Source organism: Ochlerotatus camptorhynchus, unplaced genomic scaffold, assembly GCF_037179485.1.
Source record: "Ochlerotatus camptorhynchus isolate MF236.1 unplaced genomic scaffold, CSIRO-AGI_Acam_v1.1 ptg000150l, whole genome shotgun sequence".
Lineage (NCBI taxonomy): Eukaryota > Metazoa > Arthropoda > Insecta > Diptera > Culicidae > Ochlerotatus > Ochlerotatus camptorhynchus.
In genome coordinates, this window is record NW_027040640.1 from 4,225,405 (window position 1) to 4,245,397 (window position 19,993).

Here is a 19,993-nt window from a genome sequence, read left to right on the forward strand (position 1 = left end):
CCGTCTGGTTTCCGGACGAACCAACCTTCACATCACCGACGGGCAACCCATCGACGCTGGACCTGTTCTTGGCAAACACCAGATTAGCCAAGCCGGTTGCCGTCAACGACCTGAGTTCGGACCACCAACCGGTGCTGACCGATTGCCCAGTCGCATTTGCTTGGCTCTACAATCCCAAGTCCACTCGAGAACCAGGTTGTGCAGTGCGTCCAGACGTTAGATGCCTCCCCTTGTGCCGTCCCTCCAGAAGAACGGATTACAGAGGAACAAATTTGCTCAGCGCTGAAACACAGTACGAACATGAAGGCTCCCGGGTTTGACGGAATATTCAACCTAGAGTTGAAAAATCTCAGCGCGAGGGTGCACTCGCTGCTGGCTGCCATCCTCAACAGATGCTTGGAGCTGCACTACTTTCCAAGCATCTGGAAGGTGGCAAAAATCATCCCGATCCGCAAACCTGGGAAAGACCCTTCACTACCGTCAAGCTACAGACCGATTAGCCTGCTCTCAGCGCTGAGCAAGCTGTTCGAAAAATTGATCCTCAGCCGACTAAACAAGTTTGTGGAGGAACATGACATTCTTCTTCCGGAACAGTTCGGGTTCCGTAAGGGGCATTCCACCAATCATCAGCTAGTGCGGGTGATGAATAACATCCGGAGTAACAAAGCTGTATCCAAGTCCACAGCCATGGCCTTGTTAGACGTCGAAAAGGCGTTTGACAATGTGTGGCACGACGGACTTATATACAAGCTTTGTAACTCCAACTTTCCACCATACCTTGTGAAAATCACCCGTAACTATCTCCAGCAAAGGTCGTTCAGGGTGTCGTTGAATAGTTCCCTTTCGGGACAATTTCCGATCCCAGCAGGTGTTCCGCAAGGGAGTCTGCTGGGACCACTGCTTTACAGCATCTACACGTCGGACATCCCTCCTCTAGGAGACGGTTGCGTGTTCTTTCTGTTTGCAGATGACACCGCGATAGCCGTCAAGGGTAGGATGCCTCGTGAAATTACGAACAAGCTCCAACGATGCCTTGACACCTTTACTGATTATGCCACCACGTGGAAAATCAAAATCAACGCCTCGAAAACCCAAGCGATCATGTTCCTTCACAGACAATCACTAAAACTTAAACCGTCTCCCTCCTGTACCGTAATAATGGATGGTACAAGGGTCGAGTGGTCCACTGATGTTACTTATCTCGGGATGTTGTTCGATGAGAAGCTCCTGTTCCGCTCGCACATAGAGAAAACCCTAGTTAAGTGCTCCGCCTTGGTTAGGTGTTTGTATCCGCTCATTTGCCGCAGATCCCGCCTCTCAAGGCAAAACAAACTGGCTGTTTACAAACAGATCATAGCCCCCGCGATCTTCTATGCCGCCCCGGTGTGGGAATCGTGCGCTCAGACCCACAGGAACAAAATCCAGGTTGCACAGAATAGAGTGTTGAGGATGATCCTAGATCGTCCATTCGACACAAGAATAGCAGACCTCCATCAAGAGGCAGAAATTCCCAAAGTAGATTCCAAAATTGATGATATGACAACTAAATTTATTCAAAAATGCAATCTTTCTGAACATGCTTTAATAAGCAATTTGTACATAGTAGGTTAAGTGTATATAGTAGAGTAGGTTAGTTTTAAGCTGTAAATAGTAGTATTAAGTAGTTTCTCTTCAAATTCTAAAAACAAAACAAACCAATCCCACCAAGGTGGTCGACCGTGTACTAAGTCTAGGACTAATTCTGTAAAACAAATTTTGAATTTTGCCCATACCTAAAGATGAAGAAAGCAATTAAATCACTTAGTAAAAATTTATATGGTAATCGTCCAAGTTAAACTAAAATAAAGATCATTTAAACTAAACTGACGGGCTTTCACTTCGGTTTCGTCCGGTAGATCGTTAATGGGTTTGAAGTTCATACGAGGATCGCACTCACCGGTAACAGCAGCTACTTCATCGCCATCTCTTCGGCTTTGGCAGACGAGTTGGCAGTGGCAGCGGCTGCACTGATGCTCTGGCTGAACATTCCACGGAGTAATGGTTTGTAGCGTTGCCTTCGGAGCTAGAATTGGGTGTTAATCGGTTGTTACCCCACCGGGGAGATATTTTCTTTACCGGAAACTGTGGCGGTTGGTGGAGGGGCCATGGTTGAAATATTACTCACTACTCTATTAGCGAATTCGATTATTATCGGGGTTGGAACCAGTTCCAACCCGTGCGAACCCGAACTTTTTGTCAGTGCGAACCTCGACCCGTGCCAGGTTTCAAAAACAAACGATCAAACTGACGTTTGCTAGAAAACAAGCAGACCCAATCTTGATACCCGATCCAGGTTGGAACTGAATAATAAACGAATTCGCTATATGTTTGCCATGGTGCCTACGGGAATGTTAGTCGAAAGGGGATCGGAGCTAGTTATTACCACATTGACTGTTGATGCTTTTTCCAATGGGATTGCTGTTACGACTGGAGAATTCGAAGATGATGGGATCGCTGCATTATAGGTGGAATTTCAGATGTTTAGAAGAATATTGGAAAGCTTTTTTGATCAGAGATGATCCTTTCGGAGTGACGACTGGGACTCGTTGCTGAGGAGGAAGAACAACCCTTAAAGCTGGTTGGAAGTTTAGGTTGATATTGGTAAAGTATAATGTCGTTTTTGCGGTGTAGCTACACCGGTGCTACATTGCCGTACACCGAAATATTTTAGGGTGTAGATATTGGATGCACCTTTGTTTACAAGCAAATGATGTTGAGCTGTCAAAGACTCGCGCTTATTCCTGCTTACACTACACCGCAAAAACGAAAACGATTTAATACGAGACGTATATGCTTAAAAAAAGTAAACGGAGTAGGCAGAGAAAATATTGAGCTACATTGAGTTACTCGCTGCAAAAAAGCAACTCAGAGTAAACCTTTCTCACCCCTTGGGATTTTCCAGGTGCTTGCGCAAAATCAATTCGCGACGATGCTTTTCGGGTGACGCCATTTTTTTCAACTTTCGAAAAACTGACAGCGATAAAAATACAGTGTACACAATACACCCTAAACTACTTCTACCCAAATTTTCAAGAGAAAATACCCAATGGGTAATTTTCAAGAGAAAATACCCAATGGGTAATTTTCTACAGCATTTTTTTCCGTGATGCAATTTGATGTGGAGCACCCTTTATAAAGCTATACTGTGTTGGACATAGTTGTTGTACTGGGTTAGACAAACAAGCTTGTGCCATTGAGTTCATATTAATTTGGATCCAACATGGAATATCTCGTGATCCTAGCCATGTAGAAAGTTGCTGTCTTGAAGTTGAAGAAAATTGTTCAGGTGACGAAATCCTTTTGGATGGTGATCATAAAAGTTCAGAAATCTCTCACTATGCGGCGCTAGTGTACATATGAATTTCCTGTATAAGATGTATCTCGAGATCCTGCCCATATAAATGGCTACTGATTTCAGCAAAGTTGTTCTGGTGACCAAGGCCCTTCGGATGGTGACCATATTATTTCAGAACTCTGTCACTACGCGGCCCTAGTGTGCATATGAGATCGTGGCCATATAGAAGATTACTGTCTTCAGTAAAGTTTTTCAGGTGAAGTCCTTTGGGATGGTGGTCATGTTAATTCAGAACTATCTCGGCGATAGTGTGCACATGAACTTCATTAATAATAAACTGTATCTTGAGATCTTAGCCATATAGAAGGTTACTTTCTTCAGTAAAGTGTTTCAGATGACCACGGTCACCAACCGGAAGGTGTTCATATAATTCAGAACTGTCTCACTACGCGGCACTACGGCACTAGTGTGCATGCAAACTTGCTGTATGTTACTGTGCAACCGGCGGATATCGATACTAGAAGCCATTTTGAAATCCAAGATGGCTGCCATCTGTATTAGAAATACTATCAAATACCCTACAACATGGGTATTTTTAAAATGCGAATCTGTGATGGCGGCCATCGAATTTCGACAAAACTGTCAAACACCATACAATATAGGTGTTTCTGGAACGGGGACGACGTGTAGAGGTCGAATATTGGTGTGGGACGCCATTTTGGAATTCAAGATGGCGGCCATCGGTTTTAGAAAAACTGTCAAATACCCAACAAGATGGGTATTTTTGGAACGAGGACGACGTGTAGTTGTCAAAATTTAATGACCGCCGCTAGTTTGGAGTGCAAGATGGCGGCCATCGGTTTTGAAAAACCTTTCAAATAGCTATATGGGTATTAATATGGGTATTTCCAAAACGGTGACGACGTGTAGAGGTCGAAAGCCGATGATGGACACCATTTTGGAATCAAATATGGCGGTCATTGGTTTTAGAAAAATTGTCAAATACCCAACAAGATGGGTATTTTTGTAACGAAGCGACGTGTAGTTGTCAAAATTTAATGTCCGTCGCTAGTTTGGAGCACAAGATGGCGGCCATCGTTTTTTTTTTTAAAAAAAACCTCTCAAATATGCTACAATATGGGTGTTTCGTCCAGGATAAGTGTGACCCTACGTTGTGTTATTTTTGCTGCTTGGATTGATACACCGGTAGAATTAGATACACTGTTTTTCTATGCCCCAAGAGGCTACTTGCCTGCTCGGGGACTCAAAACGAACTAACTATATTTTATTGAATATTCTTTGGTTTAACTACGAAGTCATCACAATACATAATATCAATCACATCCAAAACTAATTACAATCAGAAGAACAATAACAACAAATGACCAAAATAAAAACATCCACGGTCATAGTGCGAATAGCGATGACTGCACCATACTGCAATTCGCATTGAACTGGTCGTTACCATGTCACTGGGGGCCATTTATTATTACAACATTCGTGCCGATGGTACGTTCGAACAATGGGTATTTCCAGAACGGGGACGACGTGTAGAGGTCGAAAGTCGATGATGGATGCCATTTTGGAATTCAAGATGGCAGCCACCACTCGAACAAGTGAGACACTTTGTAACTTTTTAGCTAGTGGGGCGACACATCTAAATCTCAATCATAGATGCTCAAAAAATCTCACGCCAGCGAATAAATTTACGAAAAATCTTCTTGCCATTTTAAGCATCTAAATCCATCTACTCGCATCGACTTCCATCTTTTTGCTGGAAATCTTCAAAATCTTCATCAATCTTCTTAAAATCTACTCATCGTACGTGCAGCTAAGCACAGCAAAACAAAATCGTTTCTGCATCGAAGATAGAGTCGCCCCCCTCGCTTTTAAGCGTTTGGGAAAAACTGATGCAATTTTGACTGAAACTAGCTAAGTGTGTAATGTTTACACTCGTAGAATTTATACACAATGTATGTAAAGTGGTTATCGAGATGACATCGGAGCAGGAGCACATCGGCCAAAAAATCTTGTGCGCCGTCGTGGAAAATCCGACGGCATCCACGTCTACAAGGTCCGGAAGGCATCGAACCGGGACGACAAACAAAACACGGTGACCAAAACCCCCGCCAAGTGGCTGACGAAAATGAGGTGCCTCATGATATACAATGAGTTGCCGGGGCAGGAGTTTTACGTTTCCACATCACGGTTGGCCGTTCCTGAGCAGGCAAGGAAGAAAAAGGTGGATAAATTCGTCAAAAATTTATTGGTTTGACAGGCCACCTGTGGGTGCGGCAAGATGAGCCAGCCGTACATCACGACGGGTACCATCAAAGGGCAAATCTACCGGGACGAGTACCTCCAGAAGCGCCTCCTACCCTTCCTGCGGTCTCACGGAGGCGAGACGCTGTTTTGGCTGGATTTGGCATCCTGCGACTAAGCACGACCAGTGTTAGACTGGTATAGAGACAACAATGATGTTTTTGTACCAAAAGTAACGTCGATTTTCTAGTTAAAAGAAACCTCAATATGGCTTTATATCCCTTTCACTAACACTCTATCACCGCTCTTTCAATTTGTTTAAAATGCGTTATGTTCCGTTTTCGTTAATTTTTTTTAGATAAATATGTGGATGGAAGATAAATTTAACAGATTACGTGTAATCTTCATGTGTTTTCACGTGAGAAACGCTTTAAATATAAATTTTTATTTTCCGTCATATACGTCATGAAACCTCTGTTGATGTGTTCCATGAAAGACGAAACTATCAAAGTCGAGTGCTCTTTCGCTCGTCCGTTTCACCGAAGCTTGAAAGAAATACCAATGGAGCGACGGGAGAAAGAGAGACAAGCGATTGAACATGTGTTTGTCGACGCCGACTCAGGTGCTAGAATGCTGCGAAGCTGTTCGACTTTAACAGAAAAAGAAAGCCAGCAGTTTCTTCTTCGCATCGATTTGGTCGATTGAAGCTGATATTGTGACACCCTGACCAAAAGACGTCAACCACCATCTTGGATTCAAAAAATGGCATCCAACATCATTGGAGTTCTGAGTCTTCCCCTTTTCTGAAAGGAATTTCAAAGTGATTGTGAGAAGATTTTCATAGAATATATGTGAATTGTAAGGAGAACTTGAAGAGAATTTTAAAGAGAATTCTAAATGAATTCTGAAGTAAATTACGAGCTTTTGAGGATAAATGCAAACTGATACTGAAGAGTGTACTAAGAGAATTTAGAAGAAAGTTTCATGGAAATTGCACGAAGAATTCCAATTATTTATTTTTTTTTCCTTTGGTTTGTTTTTTCCGACGATCTTGTTTTCCGTGCTGAGCACCAATGCTACCGACGTGCCAGGAAGGCAGCTCCCACACCTGGACCCTACCTATCGACCCATCTACTAATGAACCGGGGACCAACGGCTTTACTTCCCATCCGAAGGAAGGCGTGAAAGAATTCCAATTAAATCCAATTCTGAGGATGACCCTAAAAGAATTCGGAAAAGAGTTTCAATTCTTGCGGCATTCTGAGAAGAATTCCATACGATTCTAATTCTGGTCAGAGTTTCAGAGCAATTCTAAAGATGATTTCAAGACAATTTTTAGAACAGTGTTATGGCAATTCCGAGGATAATATCAAGGGGACTCAAAGTTATCTATGGTCAAACATTATATTACGTATTATAAAATACTCGTCAAACGTAAAGTATCTGGGAGTCATTCTAGATGATAAACTTAATTGGAACTTACACTTAGAGCAAGTAATTAGAAAAGCCACGAATGCTATCTGGGCTAGTAAAAAAACATTTGGAAAATATGGGGACTTAATCCTAAAATGATTCATTGGATCTACTCGGTTATTGTACTACCTAGCATAGTATACGCTTCATTGGTTTGGTGGCCTAAAACACAGGAAAGCGTGACCCAGAAAAATCTAGACAAATTTCAACGTTACCCTAAATGGTAGCTCGTTGTCCTGAACAGATACGATACTAAACAGGGGTATACCACAATAGATCAGCTTAATGGTCGCAGTGGTTCAAATGAAAAAAAAAATGGTCAAACAGCCAATATCAACAGAATTTCGAGGACGTATGTAGAGGTGGATCGTTTTTTTAAATTTATTAAGGAGATTTTAAGCCACGGGCTAGTTCATCTACAAGGTAGAGGTGGAGTGGCCCCATACTATGAAAGGGCTGAAACAAAATCTGCAAGCAAGCACTGGATTGGAACTCGGCAAGAAGTGTCAGCAGAGACAGACCCAGGCGTCAGGAGCCTCGACAAGAAAATGAAGCAATCCGATAACATAAAATGTTCTCCAAACCATACGGAAGCTTAGACCATGAGGTTCTACAGTTCAAACTTTTGTTTTTGTAATATATATTTGAAGGACTCGAATTATTGTGTCATTTCAACTTTATATCCCACTGGATATAAGGGGATCGATGAAGGTCTGCGGGTTCAAACAATTTGATCGTATCATCGTACAATATCTCGTTGAGTCTCAAGATCTGAGCTCCACGATGATTTGTCAAATCTAAGATATTTTTCAACACATCTATGTCTCTCATAATGTGATTAGGTCCAAAGTTGCTCCATGGAGTCAGCCTGTAGAACTTCAAGATCTGAACATCAGGATTCGTTGGAGGACTCGAGTAATTTTGTCATTTGAAATATATATCCTACATGATATAAGGGGGCTCAACGAGGCTCTACGGATGCCAAAATTTAGTGAGGGCATCGTACAATATATCGTTGCGTCTGTAGAAAATCAGGATCTGAACTCCAGGATGCTTTGGGGAATCTTAGATATGTTGCTAACGCACATATACATCCTTCCTGATGTAATGAGCTCCTACAAAGCAATCTAGAGTCGTACAGTTAGTCGAGACGTCGAAAAAAACTTTATTGAGCATGTAGAACTTAAATATCAATTCTTCAGGATGATTTGGGTGTTTTGGCTCTAAGAGGATTTGTAACTACATGTATTTTGTTAAAATCCCCTTTGAGTCTCAGTTGATCATTTAATGTCTAAACATTCATTATTATTATTGAAAGTTCCTTAAATAAGTACATATTCGAACAAATTGGGACTGAAACGGTTAAAAAATACAGCATACCATGCGACGGGTTCAATGCTCGGTTCGATCAAGGAAATTTATCGACTTCTCTGGTTCAGATTCAAAAAGCTTCAATAAATAACCAAGAAAGTGCTCAAAAAACTTTAACTTGAGGAGAGACGTACAGTTCCAATTTGGACGTAATAGCCATAGAAGATGAATGAAATGTTCAAAATGGCCACTTTTAGGAATTAAAACTATCAAATTACGAGCCAAAACTCACAAACTGAGCCATAAATCGAATTCCACGAGTTCCCTCGTTCGACAAATGGAACAACAACAAAAAAAAGCTAAAGCATGGGTTCAAGACCTACCTTTCTAGAGTCCGTTGTCTAATCCAAAATCGTGCCGCTGCTGTTGCTGTTGCAGTTCAAGCGTATTCGTGCCAAACCGTAGCGGCGATGACCGGTCAAACTAAGCCGGTCTAATCCAAGCAAGTCCACTCCCTTTGCCGTGTTTCCTTTCACTCGCGCGCCTTTGCTCACTTTTGGGGAAGGAATGTCACTTGGCCATACGAAACCAATATTCCGACTGGACTAATGTGCAACCTACACACACGTTCGGTAACAATCACACACCGTATTATTTCACTGCCTCAATTTTCTGTAGTTCGAATTTCGATATTTTCCATGCACTCACTGCGCCTCTTCTCACTCGCTCTACGCCACAGAGCACTGGATTGGTTTTCTTGACCTACATATGCCGGAATCGGGAAAGACAAACATATACAACCTCTTCCAATACTGATTTGATTACATTCATGCCTGGAAATCTAAGAGCCGGAGAATCACAGTCACCATCATATCGATATGCAGCCCACGAGCGCATCACTGGACATCACCATCCACCAATTTGAGAGGAAAAATAATGATTAACCACCCGACGACGATGATTGATCGGTGGACGAGTGTGTGCGTGAGTGAGTCTGTCTACAATCATGTGTCGATCGAGACGGCAAAAACACTCAAATAAAGGTGATCAAATTTGTAATGTTGTAATTATGTCCGGCGCGACTCCACCGATAGCACCATCGAGCGAGGAGACTGAACTCAGAGCTGCCACCTGATAATCGATGATGGGGCGGGAGAAATGTGAATGGTGCTTGCATAATGAGTAGTTGTTGAAAAGCGCACAACTCAGGAATCAATTCTTACAGGAAATTCAAGCTACTTTTTAAGCTTGCAAAGATATTTAAGGGAATGGAATTCTTTCATTTTGACTCTAGCACAGCGGTTCTCAAACTTGTATCGATTGCCACCCACTTTGAGAAATTCCATAACCCTAGTAGCACGCTTGTCAAAAATCAATTGTAGAAACTTATATACGACTTATTTCAGTCATAAACAAGTTGCTGTAACTTATTGTGATGAAAGTGTGCTACTCGGGAAGTTCACAACCCACCAATATTGAATATTTAATATGGTAAGGTTAAAATTACCTTAAAAATGTAACGAAGGTAGATCACCTCTTCGTGGTACGTGATACAGGATGTAAGATCTGCCACATCGAACTCTGGCCCTAAGCTCTTCTTGTTGACGGTTATGAACCTCGGTTTAGAGATTGTAAACAAGAAAAGGTGCGCACCAGGGTTCCGATGAACAGTCAAATATCAGTATCATTGTTTGTTTTTCTCACTTAGAATCGTATATTTGAAGAGAATCCAGAATTTTTCAAGGATGCGGAACATCACAATTGAATGAGGATTCTCATGAAAACTATTTTGATTGATGAGAGGTCGAATCTTTGGAAAGGTATCAGAACACTTCGAATGATGCGGAACATCACAATTGAATGAAGCTTCTTGTGAAAAGAGCAAGTATGTACAGGGTGTTCAATAAGTTCGAATACAACTTTCCATCGTTGGGTAGGTGCGCACCATGTGCAGTCTGTATATTGGTATTGGTGTCAGCTTTAGCCTCATATATAGGCTATGTTACCGTTTTGGTTCCTGTACCCTATTGGTTCACTTCGAGCGAGAATAATCAGGAGATAGCGAGAGCGAGGAATAGGGTATATGTGTGTTCATTGTGAATTCAATCTGTATGTCAGTTTCTTGTATGCAATATTGTCTTATTTTGAATGTAAATATAATTAAATATGTAGGGCAAATGAAAGACCACTCCCAAACCAACGGTCCAATTAAATATTGTAACCCAGTCACACCAACAACACATAACACAGAACACATAACGGGAAGGAGTAAGGATGAAGGTGGGCGTTGGAAACAAGAGAAGGATATGGACAAGGGGTGGTGAAAAAGTGGGAGGGAGGTGGAAATGGGCTTAGGTCAAGGGGGAAGCTACTGGGTCAAACTGAAGAGAAGGTTCTCTTTCACTTTAGCCATTGCGCGAGATAGATCGATCTGCTAAGTTAAGTTTCTTAAAAGTTTTGAAGAGAAGTGAAAAACATAGAGTCGCCAACAAATACCAGTGAAACTACCGAATACAGAGTCAGGTAGGACCCAATTAATACCCGGTAGCGGAATTCCCAGCCCTAAGACCACCTCTCATATCCCCCTCAGGACCCATTAATTACGGGCTAAACCACGAGGGCGTCCATTAACACGCCAACACCCGTGTAGCAAGCGTCCATCGGTAATACACCGACAACCACTGGGAGATCACCGTCGATCACCCGATCGAGCCCCAGTGCCACATCCGTCGTGCCACACGGTGACAACCGTTGAGCACCGGCATCCACTGTGAACAGTCCGTTCATCCGCCGCCGAAAAACTCCACCCGTTGCAGAATTCCGTCATCGCTGGCCAGCAATCTACACACCCACACTACAGACATAACAAGTGAGTGAGAGAATAAAGAGTAAAAGTGATAAAGAGGTGTTTTGTACTTTTGATCAGTGCCGACAAGCCAGGAGCCAACCTTGAAGCTCCAGGGTTTCAAGCTCGAGCTAGCCTACAAAAGAGGCGAGTGTAGCCCACCCCAAACTTTAACTAGCCCATCTGGCAAGCCATTAACAGCTAACCGACGCACACGGTGTCGACTTGCTGTCATTTGTTGTTTGTTTACCGCGCACGATGAAGGGTGGTACGTCGTTGTAAAGTTGTTTGTGAGAGGTGAGGGACCCGGCGACATATTCCGGCGGTTGAAATCCCACGGGGTGAAGCGGAATTTCATCTATACCACCATCCGTCGGTACCAGGAGACGGGCTCGGCCAAGGACTGTGCGAGATACGGGCGGCCGCGTTCGGCTAGGACGCCAGCAGCCATCAAGGTGGTGAGAGAGCGGGTTCGTCGGAAAATGATCCGGAAGACCACTGCTGACCTGGATGTGTCGATCGGGACTGCCCACACCATCATGACGAAGGACATGGGATACAAGTTGTACAAGAAACGCAAGGTTCACGGGGTAACGGAGGTTACATCGAAGAAGAGGCTGGACAGAGCCAAACTGATACTTTCGCGGTACGCAGGTTCATGTTTTTGATGAGAAACTCTTTGTCTTGCAGCACAATGTCCAAAATGACCGGTAGTCATCGGACAATCGAACACGCAGTCAACTCGTAAAATCAAGGCTTGGTTACAGCTTGTCTATTAACTTCTACAGTTCAGGCAAATGGATGGAACATACCGGTTCAGATCGAACTGGCGGATCCGGAGTTGTTCCGGTCAAGACAGATCGATTTAGTTCTGGGGATCCAAGAATTTTGCAGTTACTTCCCATCTGGAAGGGAGATTCAGTTGGGCAACGACCTACCCGTTACGACTAACGGAATCGGTTTTTGGGTGAATAGTGTCAGGTGAAGTCACTCCACAAAGTAGAAATACCAAGTACGCTTGTCACATGGCGGTATCGGATAATCTCAAGCAGTTAATGGTACAATTTTGGTCCTACGAGGAAGTTGGTGTTGTCAAAAAATACTCTCCAAAAGAAGTGCGCTGTGAGGAGCTGTTTGAGCGTACAGTTAGACGGGAATCGGACGGGCGATATACATTAATCCTCCCCTAGAACAATGAAGTTTTGGTGGAACTGGGTGAATCTTGAGACATCGCATTAAGAAGGCTGCGAGCTGTAGAGCGAAGATTGGCAAAGGATCCTAGTCTTCAGAAACAGTATGTCAATTTCATGATCGAATATCTCGAGCTCGGTCACATGCGAAGATTGGATGACAACAAAGAGAATGTAGTTAAACGGTGCTTTCTACCACATCACCCCGTAATATAAGAGTCTAGCACCACGACTAAAGTGAGAACGGTATTCGACGCATCCTGCAAAACATCTTCAGGAGTATCTCTCAACGGCCAGTAGTTCAACAAGACTTAAGGTCGATCGTTCTTTGAAGTCGAATTCGTCAGGTGATGGTCGTAGCCGACGTCGAAAAGATGTATCGACAGTTCTGGACGAGTCTGGATGATACACCGCTCCAATGCATAATTTGGACGGCACCTGATGGAAGGGTAGTGGCGTACGAGTTACTAACAGTGACATATGCTACGAAGTCCGCACCGTATCTGGCCACTCGTGCTTTGAAAGCACTAGCCAACGACGAACGAGAGCAGCTTTCATTGGCGGCAACTACGCTCGAAGAAGACGTTTACATGGACGACGTTATCTCTGGAGCAGACAACGTTGAAGTTGCTGTCGAATTGAGAAGACAAATCGACGCAATGATGATCAGTGGTGGATTAAAACTACGTAAGTGGGCATCGAACTATCAGCATCATCTCCGTGATTCCAGAACGCCGCGTCGGTGATGGTTATGGGGGGGGGGAGAAGTTTGTGGCCCCGGCACTTCGGGACCTCAGCGGGAAGGATCATCACGTCTTTCAACAGGACGGCGCACCGGCTCACACGGTGAATGTAGTCCAAGCGTGGTGTCGGAAGAATTTGACTAATTTTCTCTGTAAGACTTTGTGGCCTCCCAGCTCCTGGATCTTAATCCCCTGGACTTTTATGTCATACATGTTGGCGAAGCAGAGCGAACATCAAGTGAGCACTATGGACCAATTTAGGAAGCTCATTTCCAAGATCTGGGACGGGATGCCGACGGACCAGGTGCGTGCCGCGTGCGATTCTTTTGAAAAACGTCTGAAGCTTGTCATACAACATTAAGGGGGGTGCTCCCAACTAATATGTCGGACATTGCTTTAATAAAAATTGACTCAGGAAAGAATACCTTGTATTTTCATTTTTACACATTTTTAAAGTGTATTCGAACTTATTGAACACCCTGTATCGAAACCAAATTAGCTAGACTTGCATTACATTGCCCTGGAATTTGCTGAAATGGCCTGTAAACGAACTGAAATTAAATGATGGAACAGATCTGACGCGTTGCGGCAAAGTGACAGCTTAATCTATTGCCTAGCTGTCAAATTTACGACAACGCAACGCAAACGTTGTCTTATTTGGATGATGCTTAACAGCTCTCAAATAACCCACCCACTTTTGGCTTTATTATTCTCTTGAAGACCATTTCTCTCTGACATGAAGTGGGAGTTATTCAGCCCAGGGATGCGAAATGTATCTTCAACAGATCGGATTATGTGGAATGTATCGCGAATTGGTTGCCTGTAAATTACTGATTACCAATCCACGATATATTCCACGTAAAGTTGACCGATAATACAAAACCATTAATGTACCTTACTGACTACCATAACCATTACCATTAAATTTCTCAAACCATAAGTAAAAAGGTTCTAATACAGTCTTCTCTCCAAAAATGTATTGAGAAAACAACTATTTTGAATGGTAATGGTTCTTAACAACCCATTATTTGTAAAGTTCACTTCCAAAGAACCATAATACATAAGGTTTAAACTTTATCACACAAACGTTCATGTAAAGTTCCATAACCATTTCAGTTAAAGTTTAGCATGGATTATAAATAATTATTAACCATTTTCGGTAAGGTCAAGTAATGGTTCACGTTTATGCGGGAAGGAGTTCAATATTTCATATTTGTGATACTGAGTACTATCAGAAATTCAGGGACCTTCTTAGAAGTCAAGGGCAGCTCGTAAAAGTTAAGAGAGCTTCATATGATTTCAAAGAGCTTCTTAAACGTAAAGGGAGCGTTTTAGAATTGCAAGGAACTTCATAGATTTTCAAGAAACATTGTAGAACTTAAGAAAACTTTGTAGTCGTTAATTGAACTGCGTAGAAGCTCTGCAAAGTTTCTAGAAGTGCAGAAAATTCGACTAACTTTGTAAAAGCTCAGCAACCTTTGTAGAAGCTCAGTGAACTTCATAGAACTTCAGCGAGTTTTGTAGAACTAACTTCAGCAAGTTTTATAGTTGAGTACTGGCTGTGTATGTGTAAACTAGACTAGAATAGACTAGACTAACTTCAGCAAGTTTTATAGAAGCTCAGAAAATTTGCGAACGTTGTAGAAGGGCAACTTCGATGAAGCTCAGGGATTTATCTTTAACTTCATCAGACTTCTAAAACGTAAAGAATTTTGTTCAGGAGACATCGTTGAAATTCAGGAAATCTATGTAGGGTAGAGAACTAGTTCGGCCTAATCGCCCATTTTGGGCCTATCGAGCAGAAAACACCAAATAATTCCATGATTTCAGAGTTAACAAGTCAATTATGGGTTTGGTATGATACTTTAGTTAATAAGCTACCGAACGAAGTCAATGAGAACGCGTGAAATGAAGGTTTGCACCCATAATACACAAAAACAAAAGAAGCGCTCCGACCGAATCAATTTTTACCTTCATCCGATTGGCGTCAAGAAGCAGTGTTAGACTTTTGACAATATCTCAACGATTGGTTCCTCTTTATCAAATCTTACGGTACGTACAGGAAGGTAAATAAATTTGGAAGCCATCAGTAATAATAACATTCCGTTTGGTGGTTGGTTTGGAGGTCATATGGGGTAGCTCCTTAGATACGGAGGGGGGGGCTACGTACAATATATCTTTTTTCAATTGGCGCATAAACTCAAGCTAATATTGAATCCCGAGCAAGGCCGGGCACACTCTGCTAGTTTATTATAAATTCGGGGAATTTCATGGAGCTTCAGAGAATTGTGAAGAAATTCAGAGTTCTTTGTAAAAACTCGATAAAACTTTGTAATATTGAAAACCTTGTACAAGTTTAGGAAACTTCATAATAGTAAATTTAGCTTCAAGGAACTTCGTTATAGTTTAATGGACTTCGGTGGAAATTCAGAAAACTTTGTAGAACTTCAAGGAACTTCGTAGAAAATCAACGATATTCTAAAAAGTTAAAGGAACCTCATAGAAGTGCTGGGATTCTCAAGAAACTTCGTTGAAGTTCAGCCAAAAATGTTGAAGCTCAGCGGACTTCGTATAAGTTCAGAGAATTTTGAACTTTAAGGTTTGATTTGAGAAATTACTGGAAGTTTAAAGAAATTACAGATGTTTAGGAAAATTCGTAGGGAAGGTTCAAGATCTTTCCTTAAGTTTGGGGAAGGTCATGAATGTTCTGAGATCTTTGTCAAATTGAGAAAAATGGGAAAAATAATTATGGAACTTGGTAGAAGTTGATGGAACTTCGTAGAAGTTGCGAAAAATTTCAAGAAGTATGGAAAAGGTACAATTCAAGGATCAGTCGAGAAATTTTTTCGCCCCTCACGTTTTTTAGTTGGAAAATGCCACCTTCTCACCTGCTGAGTACTGTTAAGACATGAAGAATGCTTTAAAACCTCGACAAAACTTGAAATTTTTCTTCTTCAAATTCTTAAAGGTTTTTGAAATTCCGGTCTAGTTGATCGACACTTAACCTTCACGCAACACTTCCAAAGCGTTAAGGATAGTTGCGAGACCCGCATAAACCTTATCAAAACAATCTCCTTGCCGCACCGCACCAAAAACCGAGCTATCCGGTTGCAGTAGCCAAGGCAGTTATTGAGAGCCGTCGACAGGGATGGAAAATCATTTACATTAATTTCGTGCATTCATTTACATTCATTTGCCTCTAACTTTTTTCATCAACAGAATACCATCAAATAATGTATGAAGCTTTTGTAGCTTTTGATATTAACTATAACTTTTGCAAATAACTAAAATCTGAATCTCTTATGCTTGATGAAATAGAGCTGGCTGAACATGTTATTGTTTTTCAGTGAATGCAATTTACATTCACTAAAAAACAATGGTGGGTTCTTATCGCTCTTATTCATCATGCATAAGAGATACAGATTTTAGTTATTTACAAAAGTTGTAGTTAATATCAAAAGCTACAAAAGCTTCATACATCATTTGATGGTATTCTGTTGATGAAAAAAGTTAGAGGCAAATGAATGTAAATGAATGCACGAAATGAATGCAAATGATTTTCCATCCCTGGCCGTCTACTCTACGATTTGAAGCTCACCTCAATGGCCAAGAACAAACTGGTGCAAGTCCTTGCACCGGTTTAAAACGGCTAAATCCGGGTAGTTTCAAGTCTCCTGCCCTCGACGCCGGCCGACACAGCCTGCGCTGAAGTCAGGGTACTTTCTTTCCGATTTCGAATCGACACCGCAGTCGCCATCAAAGCCGCTGTCTACTTGGCAAAAACACCGGGTAACGAATGGATCTATCTCCTCGAGGAGGGGAACAGTATCCTCCGTACAGCAGCCAATACCGACCTCCCCCCAATAACCAAGAGCCACTGGCTGGGAGGAAAAAGTGGGTAATCGACCGTTAAACATCGAAAGCCGATTTAAGGAGCAGTTTAGGGCAGGAGACAACTCGGCGGCGTCGTATTCTCTTGGGTTCCGGGGCATTGTGGCATCGCTGGCAACTCCGACGCTGACAGACTGGTTGGAGCGGGACCATCTACTGCCAGGTACACCGATGAAGTTCCCCTTCAGGACATCAAGCGATGGGTCGAAACTTCCATGCAGGTTAGGTGGCAAGAAGAAGGTTGGCAATGAAAAACCCTCTGGAAAGGGAGGGGTTAAAATAACAGATCTTCAGTTCCCAGGGAATGTAATAAAATTGTGCTTTAGGTTTGAAGATAAATCCATAAATAATATTAAGTATTTCATTCAAGTTGTAATTTTGAATCCATTTTATGAAATGAAGACTTCAGGAGTGCATTGGTCATGAACATGACCTATCTTCATGGAAAAACGATGAAACTCATCAGAATCTAAGTGAGCCCCCAACCACCCAATGGACAATGCAGTACGAAAATATTCAAAAACTTGCATATTCGCTTCAGTTTATTGTAAGAATTGCCATCACCTTTTTTGTAATAAATGTATACGTAGGATGTAATAGATGTAATTACGTGAGGGGATATGTTGATACTCATGTAGTTAACTTTGGGCCTATATAGGACATCATCTGGGACTAAACAAAAGTCACCTTTGGTTATTTAAGGTAATAGAACCGTAGTGTGTCAACAGTTTACAGTCAACATTTTTCAACTTCATATATATTTTACAAAGTTAGATAATATTTCTGAACAAGTCTGTTGAATTTTTGGGAAATCTCCTAAAACAGTTACAGTTTAGTGAAGTTACACATATCCAGATAACCGACACACAGAGGTGTATCTAGAATAAAAAGCTGTCCAAAAGAAGAAATAACTTTTATTAATGTTTTCAATGTTGTTTTATTTTTGTTGTATACGTATATGCTGCACAAAGTGGCAACGGTTGAAATATTTTAAATGATATGTAAACATTTAAGGACATAATCTAGAGCTATATTTTTTTTTTCCAAAAAACAGACGTAAACAAAATAATTAATGGTCAATATTTCTCAGAATGTGAAATCCTTGTATTCAATGCCAACTAGTTAATGGATAATGGTCTCAATGTCTTAATGTTCAAGCTCGTTTTAAAGAAGTTTGATAAAATGTGTTGAAGAATTTTCTGTACATTTTCATTGTTAAAAAAGTTGGCAAATTCTGCTTGATTCGATCATATAATCTATGGACGAATTAAACTTCAAGTTGACATGAACATATTAGTGATGAGAACTCATCCGGTAGAAAATCGTATGATCTACACTACCCATAATCGCATATCAGTCCCATCTTTGCTTGATTTCCTATCCAAATGGGCAATTATGGGCAGTACATCAGTTTAGAGCAAATTTGGCATATTTGTATAAAAACTTTTTTTTTTCAATTTGACTGAAGATTAATCATAAGTACTATTTACATTGCTTCCATGCCTAATATCACTCAAAACAGCAGTAAATAATGTTGGTCAGGGTTTTCCCTAGTTACTCCTCTGAGCTATGCTAAGGAGAAAATCGCTTTAAATCTTTACATCAAAATCGCAATATCTCTATAGATTATTTTGATTTCTACAAAGCATACGTAGGATAACCAACGCCATCGATTGGTCATCGATGGACTTATTTTGTTGATAATAACGGTCACCGTGTTTGCATCAATCAAGAATATAAAGCAGCTCGATGTGATTACCAAATAGATCTTAGAAAGATATTCTCCATTCCCCCGATTTTGTTGTAAATAACCATCAACATTTTAGTGTTAACCTCACACTACTTCACACATCACTCTGTTATTCTTCTCAACTAAAATCTTTCCACACATTTCATCATTTTCTCCGGGACGCAAGTCCAACTGCCAGTTTCGACGATGATGGTGATGCCCACTGATGACGGTTCAAAGATCGATGGCCAAAAAACAGAAACACCGTGTGTGTTGCTGCCTGGCTAGCTAAGTCACATATCTGTTTCTGAACATCTGAACTCTTCGTGCAAATAGATGTGCACTGTGCGCAATTTTACGGATAATGTGAGTGTGGAACTCTGCGCTTTCCTCTGCGTCTATCCGTTCGTTCGTTCGTCCGGCAAAACTTATCATCAACCGGGTAAAATCTACCCGAACAGCACCGCAAACAGTGCGCACGTTTTCGAGAAAGAAAAACACTTTCATCATCATGTGAAATACACAACACCACACAAAACAACACACAGCTCGGAAACACTTCCATAAACACACCGGATCCGAGCCGGGAGAAGAAAATCTCAACTTGAGGAAGACAAAAAAAAACACAACACAACACCAAAAACTGAAAATAAAATACAAAAACCCGAATGTGTACACTCGTTTCGGTCGTTTTGCTTATTATTATTACCGTGCGCGAGTACAGCAGATTCTAACGTTAGCAGCAGAGCGCAATGCAGAACTTCTTTACTTTGCGGAAGATCCGCGCGAACTGGACTAACAAGTTTGCCGCTGCGGCCAAGACTGACTTGCGTTTCGTTCGACGACGGCGGCGGCGATTCGGACCAGACCGAGACCGAGAGAGACCGATCGGGGATCAACCTGAGTCATCGACGCTTCTCTTCCTTCACTGCTATGCTGTATGCAACGCGACGACGGACAGACGATGGGTGGAGAGTGACCTCGCACGGTGAATGTGTTTATGTTGCCGGCAGCATACCTCCATAGAGACCGAAACTCGCTTGCTGGGGTTAGGAAGAAAATGAAAATGAACGAGTGGAGAGCGAAGAGCACCGAGCACTCATTTTCCAACAGGTTCACGTCTAGTCCTAGTGTAGTGTGGAACTCTCTTACGACTGTGGCACTTTTAATGCAGTTTTTAATTCTATAACAAACTGTGCGAATTTTATTATTCAT

At 41.8% G+C, this 19,993-nt stretch overlaps 1 protein-coding gene across 1 annotated transcript in view; it reads right to left on the reverse strand.

Moving 5' to 3' along the window:
- Myo61F (Myosin 61F) overlaps nt 1–19,555 on the reverse strand; it is a 177,064-nt gene extending 157,509 nt beyond the window's left edge. The window contains exons 1-2 of the mRNA XM_065221913.1: nt 19,488–19,555; nt 8,764–9,142 (exon numbers count right to left, since the gene is read on the reverse strand). The gene's annotated coding sequence lies outside the window, so the exon portion shown is untranslated. The remainder of the gene's footprint in view (nt 1–8,763; nt 9,143–19,487) is intronic.
- Between the last annotated feature and the right edge of the window lie 438 nt (nt 19,556–19,993).